Genomic DNA, 9,014 nt, shown 5'->3' on the forward strand with positions numbered 1-9,014 from the left:
AGCACTGGGTCTAACCTGCCATATTTCTCCTGTGGGTCATTTCAGCAGACTCTTGTTTCCCTGTTTTTACTTTTTGTCTCTGTGCAGTCCATCCTGCACACAGCAGCAAATATTTATCAACCTTTTGCTCAAAATTCTCCAATCATTTTCCACTTAAAGTAAAAGCCAAAGTCCAATTTGATGTAACTGCTATCATCTTTCCTACCTCAATTTCTACAACTTGCCCTGTCAATCATTCTTCTTCAGCTACCCTGGCCTCCTCTGCTGTTCCTCTACCATGCTACGCACACTCTCACCTCATGGGCTTTGCACTTTCCTTTTCCTTTCCTGGAATGCTCTTTCCAGGCATACACATGACTCATTTTTTCCAATCTCTGCTTAAACATCACCCTATTAGACTGTTATTTCCCCACTAAAGCATATAAAAAAGCACACGTGATGACTTACTCTCCATATTCTTTTTCCTGCTTAATTTTTCTTCTTCTCGTGTATCATCTGACATATGATAAATTAATTTCGTTATTATTTCTATCTGTTCCCACTAAAATATGAGGAGAACCATGTGTGGGTCATGGCAAAGACCCAATATATATTTGCGTATTTTAATGAATGAATCACCCATAGCCAACAGAATTGTAGCATGGTGAGGATATGTCTATTATGTAATACTAAGGAATGAAGTGTAGCCATTTGGGATATCTCTATTTTTTAACTCAAGTTTTTCTTACCAACTTTAAATAAGGGCGGGCCACATCTGCACACTTCCAAATTATGGCCTTGGACTTAATATTTCAGAAATATTTCTTCAATTAAAGACAAGAAATAATCAATTATAAAATTTGACTTTAGCCTCAGAAGCTTCTAGTAAAATTTAAATAAGAAGTCATAGAGAAAATAGTTTTGTTGCTTTCACAGAGCAGGAATATTCATGCCATCTTATTCTTAAAAACCTTCCAGTTTCTTTTTTAAAAAAGTAATGTGGCCAGGTGTGGAGGCTTACACCTGTAATCCCAGCATTTTGGGAGGCTGAGGCAGGTAGATCATCTAAGGTCTGGAGTTCCAGTCTAGCCTGGCCAACGTGGTGAAAACCTGTCTCTACGAAAAATACAAAATTAGCTGGGTGTGGTGGCAGGTGCCTAAAGTTCCAGTTACCTGGGAGGCTGAGGCAGGAGAATCACTAGAACCCAGGAAACAGAAGTTATAATGAGCCAAGATCATGCTACTGCACTCCAGCCTAGGCAACAGAGCAACACACTATCTCAAAAATAAATAAATAAATAAAAGTAATGCACTTTTATTTATTTATAAATAACTCTTCTTCTCACATTGTCCCCTTTTTTTTTGCCTCCAGTAAAATTAAGCACTGTATGAATGAAAATGGATAGAGATAGTAAAGTACATCTTTTCCAAGTATATTACATAAGCCTGTGAACATTTCTAAGGTCATGGTCATATGCTAGCCCCCACCCTCAAACATATGCTGACATATCACATGAAATGATGAGCCATTTTTTGGTATGTTGGAAAAGTCACTATGATTCAGTCATGTAAGTAAATGGTACTATGAGGGAAGAGCTTACCAGCACAACATATAACCATGAGTCCTCTGAATCCCAATCCATTGTCTGGAGACAGAGGATCTTCAAACAAGTAATTTATAAAAGTTATGACTCAACTCTATTTGCATATAATGGGGAAATAGATGTAAAGGTCATGTTTCAAGAGAAATATTACATATGACTGTAAGGCAAAGTTAATCTGTTTCTATCCTTGACCATGAAAATCTCAAAACAGCATAGTTTCTCAAAAGCAGATCAAACCGGAGCCTCAGAAATGTAGACTGGAAGGCTCAGCGTGAAATTTTTTTTATCTTTGTCTAGCTTGAACCAGAGAGCATGTATGCTAGGATGGAAAGAGTCCTCGTCTAAGAATAAGAGAACCATAAGTTCCATCCAATTAGATCAGTAACTATGACTTCAAATGCCCATGGGTTTCAGTTTCTTCATAAGCAAAACAGTGGGGTTGCACAAATGACATTGGGGGCCCATTTCTGACTCTAGCTTATCATAAGTCTGACAAAATTACCAAAAATATAACTTCTGATGAAACTTTAAAAATAATTTCGATATTTGGATATGCTAATTTTAACTGGGAGAAGCCTAAAAGAAACTGAACCCATTTGGGATTACTATCTGACTCATAGTAATAGGGAGATAATTTGGCAATTTGACAAGTGAACATAATGAACATTTTAGAAAACTCCTTCTGGTCCAACCATATATGAATTCCAAAACACACATTAAATTCTTTCCTTTGTGAGAAACTTTTCCAGATTAAAAATGTAAGAATTCCTCATGACTTCAAAGCTTCAACCGATTGGATCCAAGCTTTCCAAATATGCTCTCCAAATTAAAAAAAAAAAAAAAAATCTAAAACAGTACATTAAAATACTTTGCCAATATTTTCTCTTTTTTTCTACTGAAATAGTAAACATCTGAACAAAGAGACTATTTCTCATTTTTTCTTTTACATTTCATCAAGTGACTGGTTTTAAGCTCATGTTCATGGTTTGGGTTTTGAATGTTTCATTATTTTATTACAGTGAATAATGTATCTTGTAATATCAGGTTCTTTCTGCTTTTATTCTTATAACAGCAGATTCCTGCTGTTCCATGAATTAATATTAACTGTGTTTCTGGGAATATGATGATAAAATGAAAGAATAATGATCACTGACTGATGAATTTATTGGAAGTGGTTTCACTTAGTTTTAGATTGTCAGCATCTATTCTGTTAACAGTATTGGATTTCTATTTGTAATACATTAGATTTATCTTTAAAACAAATGAACACTGGAGTCTACCAATGTCATAGATGGGCTCCTGCATACTAACCTTTACACCACATTTTGCCTATAATTTATTTCTTCTCTGACATGTTTAAACAACTTTCTGAACTCCAGATGATTTGGTTCATAACTTTCTTGAGACATAAAAGTGTTGGCCCTAGCATGTAATGTATTCCTGCAACCAAAGACAGCCAGAAATGTTCTGTGATGTTCCATATCTAATTCCAGGAAAAAGCCTTTTCAGTTGTCTAGAATGTTATATAGTCTAATAGAATTCAGTGAAGATTATTTTATGCTTATATATTGCTTCAGAACAAGAACAAATGGTACATCTGTATATAAAAGTTAATTTTTCAGGGCACGCTTCATTCTAACATTAAATTTAAAATACCCTTTGAAGACCCTTTTAAATCTGAGAAAACAACAAATCAGAAACCCTTGCATACATAAGGTTTATCTAGGTGCTGTGAAGAAATTTTGCCCAGTTAAAGTCATGGTCCTCTAGAACTAGTGTTTCAGAAGGCAGCTCTGCAAATCTAGAGAGGATATAAGTGAGGAGATGGCAAATAGGGGAAAGCAACTAACTGATTATGCACTTTCCTCCTCACATAGAAAGACGGTTTTAGAGGAGGTATTGCCTGAGGAAATCAGTCACACATCCTGGCAATTTATAATAGTAACGGCAGAAAACATTAAAAGAGTGGGGAGATTAGAGCATTGGTAAGAAGGATTTTTCTGTTTCTACAAAGACATCCTTAGGTAGGTCCATCATGTCATCACATTAAATGTGAAAAGCATGTAGTTAGACTTGGAATTTTTCTATGGTAAGTGCTGGAAAGAATAACACCATTTTAAAGCTAAAAAAAGAGAGTAAAATTTTAATGGATTATGAGAAAAAGGTACTCTGCTCATTACAGGCAGAAAGTAGTGATGAAAACTAAAAGTAACTTCAACATTCTGTTTTTGCACAAGTAGTAAAAAATGCTAATTTATTATGAACACTCAAAATTAGCCGATTTTGTGATTCAGTTAAAGATGCTGGACAAAGAGCTACTCTATTTTTCATAGTGCCTCAAATAGATCACTTACATTGGGAAACCTCTATGATGTTGATACAGTTTGGCTCTGTGTCCAACCCAAATCTTACGTTGAATTGTAATTCCCAGTGTTGGAGGAGGGACTTGGTGAGAGGTGATTGAATCATGGGGCAGACTTCCCCTCTTGCTGCTCTCATGATACAGTTCGCAGGAGATACGGTAGTTTCAAAGTGTGTAGCAGTTCCCCTTTGCTCTTTCTCTCTCCCCTACTCTGCCATGGTAAGACATGCTTGCTTTCCTTTCATCTTCTGCCAGGATTGTAAGTTTCCTGAGGCCCCCCAACCATGCTTCCTGTACAGCATGTGGAACTGAGTCAATCAAACCTCTTTTCTTTATAAATTACTTAAGCTCAGGTAGTTATTTTTCTTTTTATTCATTTTTTTATTTTTTTGAGACTGAGTTTCGCCCTTGTTGCCCAGGCTGAAGTGCAATCGTGCAATCTCAGCTCACCACAACCTCCACCTCCCAGGTTAAGCAATTCTCCTGCCTCTGCCTCCCAAGTAGCTGGATTACAGGCATGTGCCACCACGCCCGGCTAATTTTGTATTTCTAGGAAAGACAAGGTTTTTCCATGTTAGTCAGGCTGATCTCAAACTCTTGACCTCAGGTGATCCACTCACCTCAGCCTCCCAAAGTGTTGGAATATCAGGTGTGAGCCACCATGCCCAGCCTCAGGTAGTTCTTTATAGCAGTGTGAGAAAAGACTAATACAGATGTTGATCTGGACTGGACACTGACTCTGTTTATATTGTGGCATTACAAAAATTGTGACTGCTGGACAGTTACCATGCTCTGGGATAATTTAATTTCTATAGCCAATTAGAATTGTTCCACTTGCCAGAATCCCGGAGGACAGTGAACTCCATATCTTCTAGTCTCCTAATTTGTTTCATACACGCTCCCATATTACTGTCCCTGGAAAGCTTAAATATTAGCAAGAGAAGATGAGGATGCTCATTCCTTCTCCAGTTGTAGCCATTCATATAGTCTCATTTGTTCTTCCTAATGCACATAATTGTCAATTTAATTTTGCAAAGTTTTTTGTTCAATGTCTGCCTTTTCTTCTGTATATGAGAATCTTGTTGATAGCCAGCACATTTGTCATATAATAGATGCTCAAGGATTATAACCTGAATGAATAAGAAATCAATTAGTATTCCTCAGTTTGTATTCATATCAGTCTCTCGTTATAAACTCAGCATTGTGACTCTCCAATGAGCAATATGCTACATGGTTCTGACCTCAAAGAACAGAAAACTTGATTGAAACGTACAAAATAAATGAAATAAAATTGAGTGTTTGAATGTATGGCACTGAATGAGATCATCCTCAGGAACAAATGTAAAATAAGTTTCTGGAAGCAGGCAGTGCATGAACTGAGTTTAGAGGGTCAAGATGTATTGAGGGGGAGTGGAGTAGAATCAAAGCATAGATAAACGCAGAGTCAAGACAATCTATGGGGCTTATCATTGCAACTGTTTTTTCTAGTTTATAACATTAAGACTTCTCTTTATTTGTGAAATTAAGGGCCTTCAAAAAAGTGGTGTATTTTGCTACTCCAACAACATGATCACTACTAAGGAAACAGTCACTGAATTTGACTAAATGAGTAACTACCAGGGGCATATGCACAGATAACTTTCTAGGAGAGGGACCGAAGGAAAAGAGCCTCAATCCTTGGTGCTGATGCACAGTGAACTGCTGGATTAAGGAGCACCAAATGGATAAAACTTGTAAAAGTCTTTCAAAACGAGTCACATGGCAAAGTTTCACCAAATTATTTCAGTTAAAGCTTTTCTAATTTGCCTGTGGAAATCAATAAATACATTTCAAAAACACCCTAAAACCAATGACAATTAGAACATGAACAAGCTTTGAGGAGAAGCTGAAACTAACTCCTGAGGCGCACTTGGAACAGTTCGGATGACTGTCCACACCTCTACCTGTTTGACCAGAATGGAGTGTGTCTACACTACAGCAAATGGCACTACAAGAAGCAAGAAGTGATCCCCAAGGAGGAGGAGTATAAGCTGATGTACGGTATGCTCTTCTCTATCTGCTCATTTGTCAGCAAGATGTTTCAGCTAGACATGAAGAACAGCTTCCTGGCTTTCCATATTAGCCATTAAAAACTTCATTACTGGCTGGCACAGCAGCTCACACCTGTAATCCCAGCACTTTGGGAGGCCGAGGTGGATTACCTGAGGTTAGGAGTTCAAGACCAGCCTGACCAACATGGTGAAAACCGATCTCTACTAAAAATACAAAGTTTAGCTGAGCATGGTGTCAGGCGCCTGTAATCCCAGCTACTCAGGAGGCTGAGGCAGCAGAATTGCTTGAACCTGGGAGGCAGAGGTTGCAGTGAGCCGAGATCACCCCACTGCACTCCAGCCTGGGCAAGAAGAGCAAGACTTTGGTCTAAAAAAACCCAGTAGTTTGGGAGGTCAAGGCAAATGGATCACCTGAGGTCAGGCATTCAAGACCAGCCTGACCAACATGGTGAAACCCTGTCTCTACTAGAAATACAAAAATTAGCTGAGCATGGTGGTGGGCACCTGTAATCCCAGCTACTAGGGAGGTTGAGGCAGGAGAATCACTTGAACCTGGGAGGTGGAGAGTGCAGTATGCTGGGATCACTCCACTGCACTCCAACCTGGGCAACAAGAGTGAAACACCACCTTGAAAACAACCAACAAAAAATAACCCAAAACAAAACTTCGTTATTATGAGACAGCCACTGGGATCAAAGTTGTCATGAATATTGACTTGGGCATGGGACCTATCAGAGATGTTCTGTACCACATCTACAGTGCACTGTACAGAGCTAGTGGTGAAGAACCCCTCATGCTCACTGGGCCAAGCTGTGCAAAGTGAGCTCTTTCACTCCCAACTGGACTCCTACATTCACTGTCTGCCCATCTTCTCTGCGTGTGCTGGCTCAAGAAACCCATCTCATGTCTCAGGAGAATTCATGTCTGCCTGGGGCTCTTCCGAACCTGTGCCACCTAAGGGCCCCCACTGTAATTATCACCCTTTACTCCCCTACCCAGAGCAACAGCCAAAAGGCCTGCCCTGATGTTCTCCTCCTACCAGAATGAAGCCCACAGGAATCCCTCCACCTCCAAACCAGGCCCTCTCTCTAGTTTTATCCCCTACTTGAAGCTTCAAGAAGTACAGAATAAACTTTTTGTCACTCTTAAAAAAAAAAAAAAAAGCTTAGGGAAGATTTTGCTAAAACAAACAAGAGGAAAGAGAAAGCAGGTAAGGGTAGCAGTGCCCCTACCAATGTGATAAGGATAGAATACACTCTGTGAGAGGAAGGGCTGACTGAGTCCATTTAATTCAGCATTATGTCCCATAGCTTAGCAAAATGCTTTACACATAGATGTTTAATAAATATTTAGTATGTATATGTATAATGATTTTTTTTTACAATCTAATACATTTTAAATCTCCATCTATGTCATTAAACACTGAAAATTTGTACCATGCAAGACACAAATGAGACTAGGTCATAAAATACATTATGCCTTCTGTTTATTCCCTCTTGGATCACTTACTCTGGAGGAAGACAGCAATTATATCTTGAGGACTCTGAAGGAGGTTATCTGGAGAAGATCATATGGTAAGGAACTGAAGGCTTCTGCCAATAGCCAGTGTCCACTTGCCAGGCATGTACATGAGCCCCCTTACTTGTGGATCCTCTGGCACCAGTCAAGCCTTCAGATGCTTGAGTCTGGATGGAAGCTTGACTACAACCTCCTGAGATACTTTGAACCAGAATCACCAGGCTAACCCCTTCATGGATTCCTGACTCACAGAAACTGTCAAGGTAAATGTTTACTGTATTAAGATGATATTTTGGGGTAATTTGTTAATCCATAGTATATAAATAACATGAATGGACTATAAGAACCTCTCCCTCGTACTTGGCCCTCAGGTTCAGCTTGTATCCCACTTTTCCTGATATACAAAACTTCAATTATGTTGTACTTTATTCAAATCCTGGAACACTCCACACTCCTTGTTAACTCATACCATTTTCCTTAGTGGTCATTCTAGTTTACATTCCTATCAGCAGTGTAAAAGTGTTTCCTTTTCACCACATCTATGCCAACATCTATTATTTAAAATTTTTTTATTATGGTCACCCTTGTAGGAGTAAAGTAGCATAAACCAGCTTAAAGAAATTTATAAAAACAACACAAGACATAGATGAAAAATTCTCCAGAGAAAGAGACATCATAAAACAATCACAACTTTTGGGAATGAAAGACAGATATAGAGAAATACAAAATGCACTACAAAATTTCAACAATAGACTAGAATAAGTAGAAAGAAGAACTTCAGAGTTTGAAGACAAGGCTTTCAAATTAATCCAACTGGACAAAAACAAAGGGAAAATAATTCGAAAAAATGAACAACGCCTCCAAATAGAACATTCTTAAAGCACAAATCTCTCAGGGCCTATAAAACAAAAACACAATGAAAAACAAACAAGGTATTTAGGCAACAACTAGTATGATGACTAGAACAGTACCTTGTCAATACAAACATTAAATATAAATGGCATCAATGCTCCACTTAAAAGATACAAAACTGGCTCACGCCTGTAATCCCAGCACCTTGGGAGGCTGACGCAGGCAGATCACCTGAGGTCAGGAGTTTGAGACATGCGTAGCCAACATGGTGAAACCCCATCTCTACTAAAAATACAAAAATTGGCCAGACATGATGGTGGGCACCTGTAATTCCAGCTTCTTAGGAGGCTGAGGCACTAGAATTGCTTGAACCTAGGAGGTGGAGGTTGCAGTGAGCCAAGATCACCGCACACCACTGCACTCCAGCCTGGGTAACAGAGCAAGACCTCATCTCAAAAAAAAAAAAAAAAATCAAAAAAAAAAAAAAAAAACAGAGTGGCAGAATGGATAAAAATCTGCCAACCAAGTATCTTGAACCAAATATCTGCTGTGTTCGAGAACTCACCCAACTTATAAGGACTCACATAAATTTAAGGTAAAGAAATGGAAAAAGATATTCCACTCAAATGGAAACCAAAAGTGTATTAG

The 9,014-nt window shown here is 38.5% G+C and overlaps 1 pseudogene; it reads left to right on the top strand.

Moving 5' to 3' along the window:
* The first annotated feature begins 3,407 nt into the window (after positions 1-3,407).
* LOC108284165 lies at positions 3,408-7,021 on the top strand (annotated as a pseudogene).
* Positions 7,022-9,014: the final 1,993 nt, after the last annotated feature.

The sequence above is a fragment of the Cebus imitator genome, unplaced genomic scaffold (genome assembly GCF_001604975.1).
Source record: "Cebus imitator isolate Cc_AM_T3 unplaced genomic scaffold, Cebus_imitator-1.0 Scaffold271, whole genome shotgun sequence".
Classification (NCBI taxonomy): Eukaryota; Metazoa; Chordata; class Mammalia; order Primates; family Cebidae; genus Cebus; species Cebus imitator.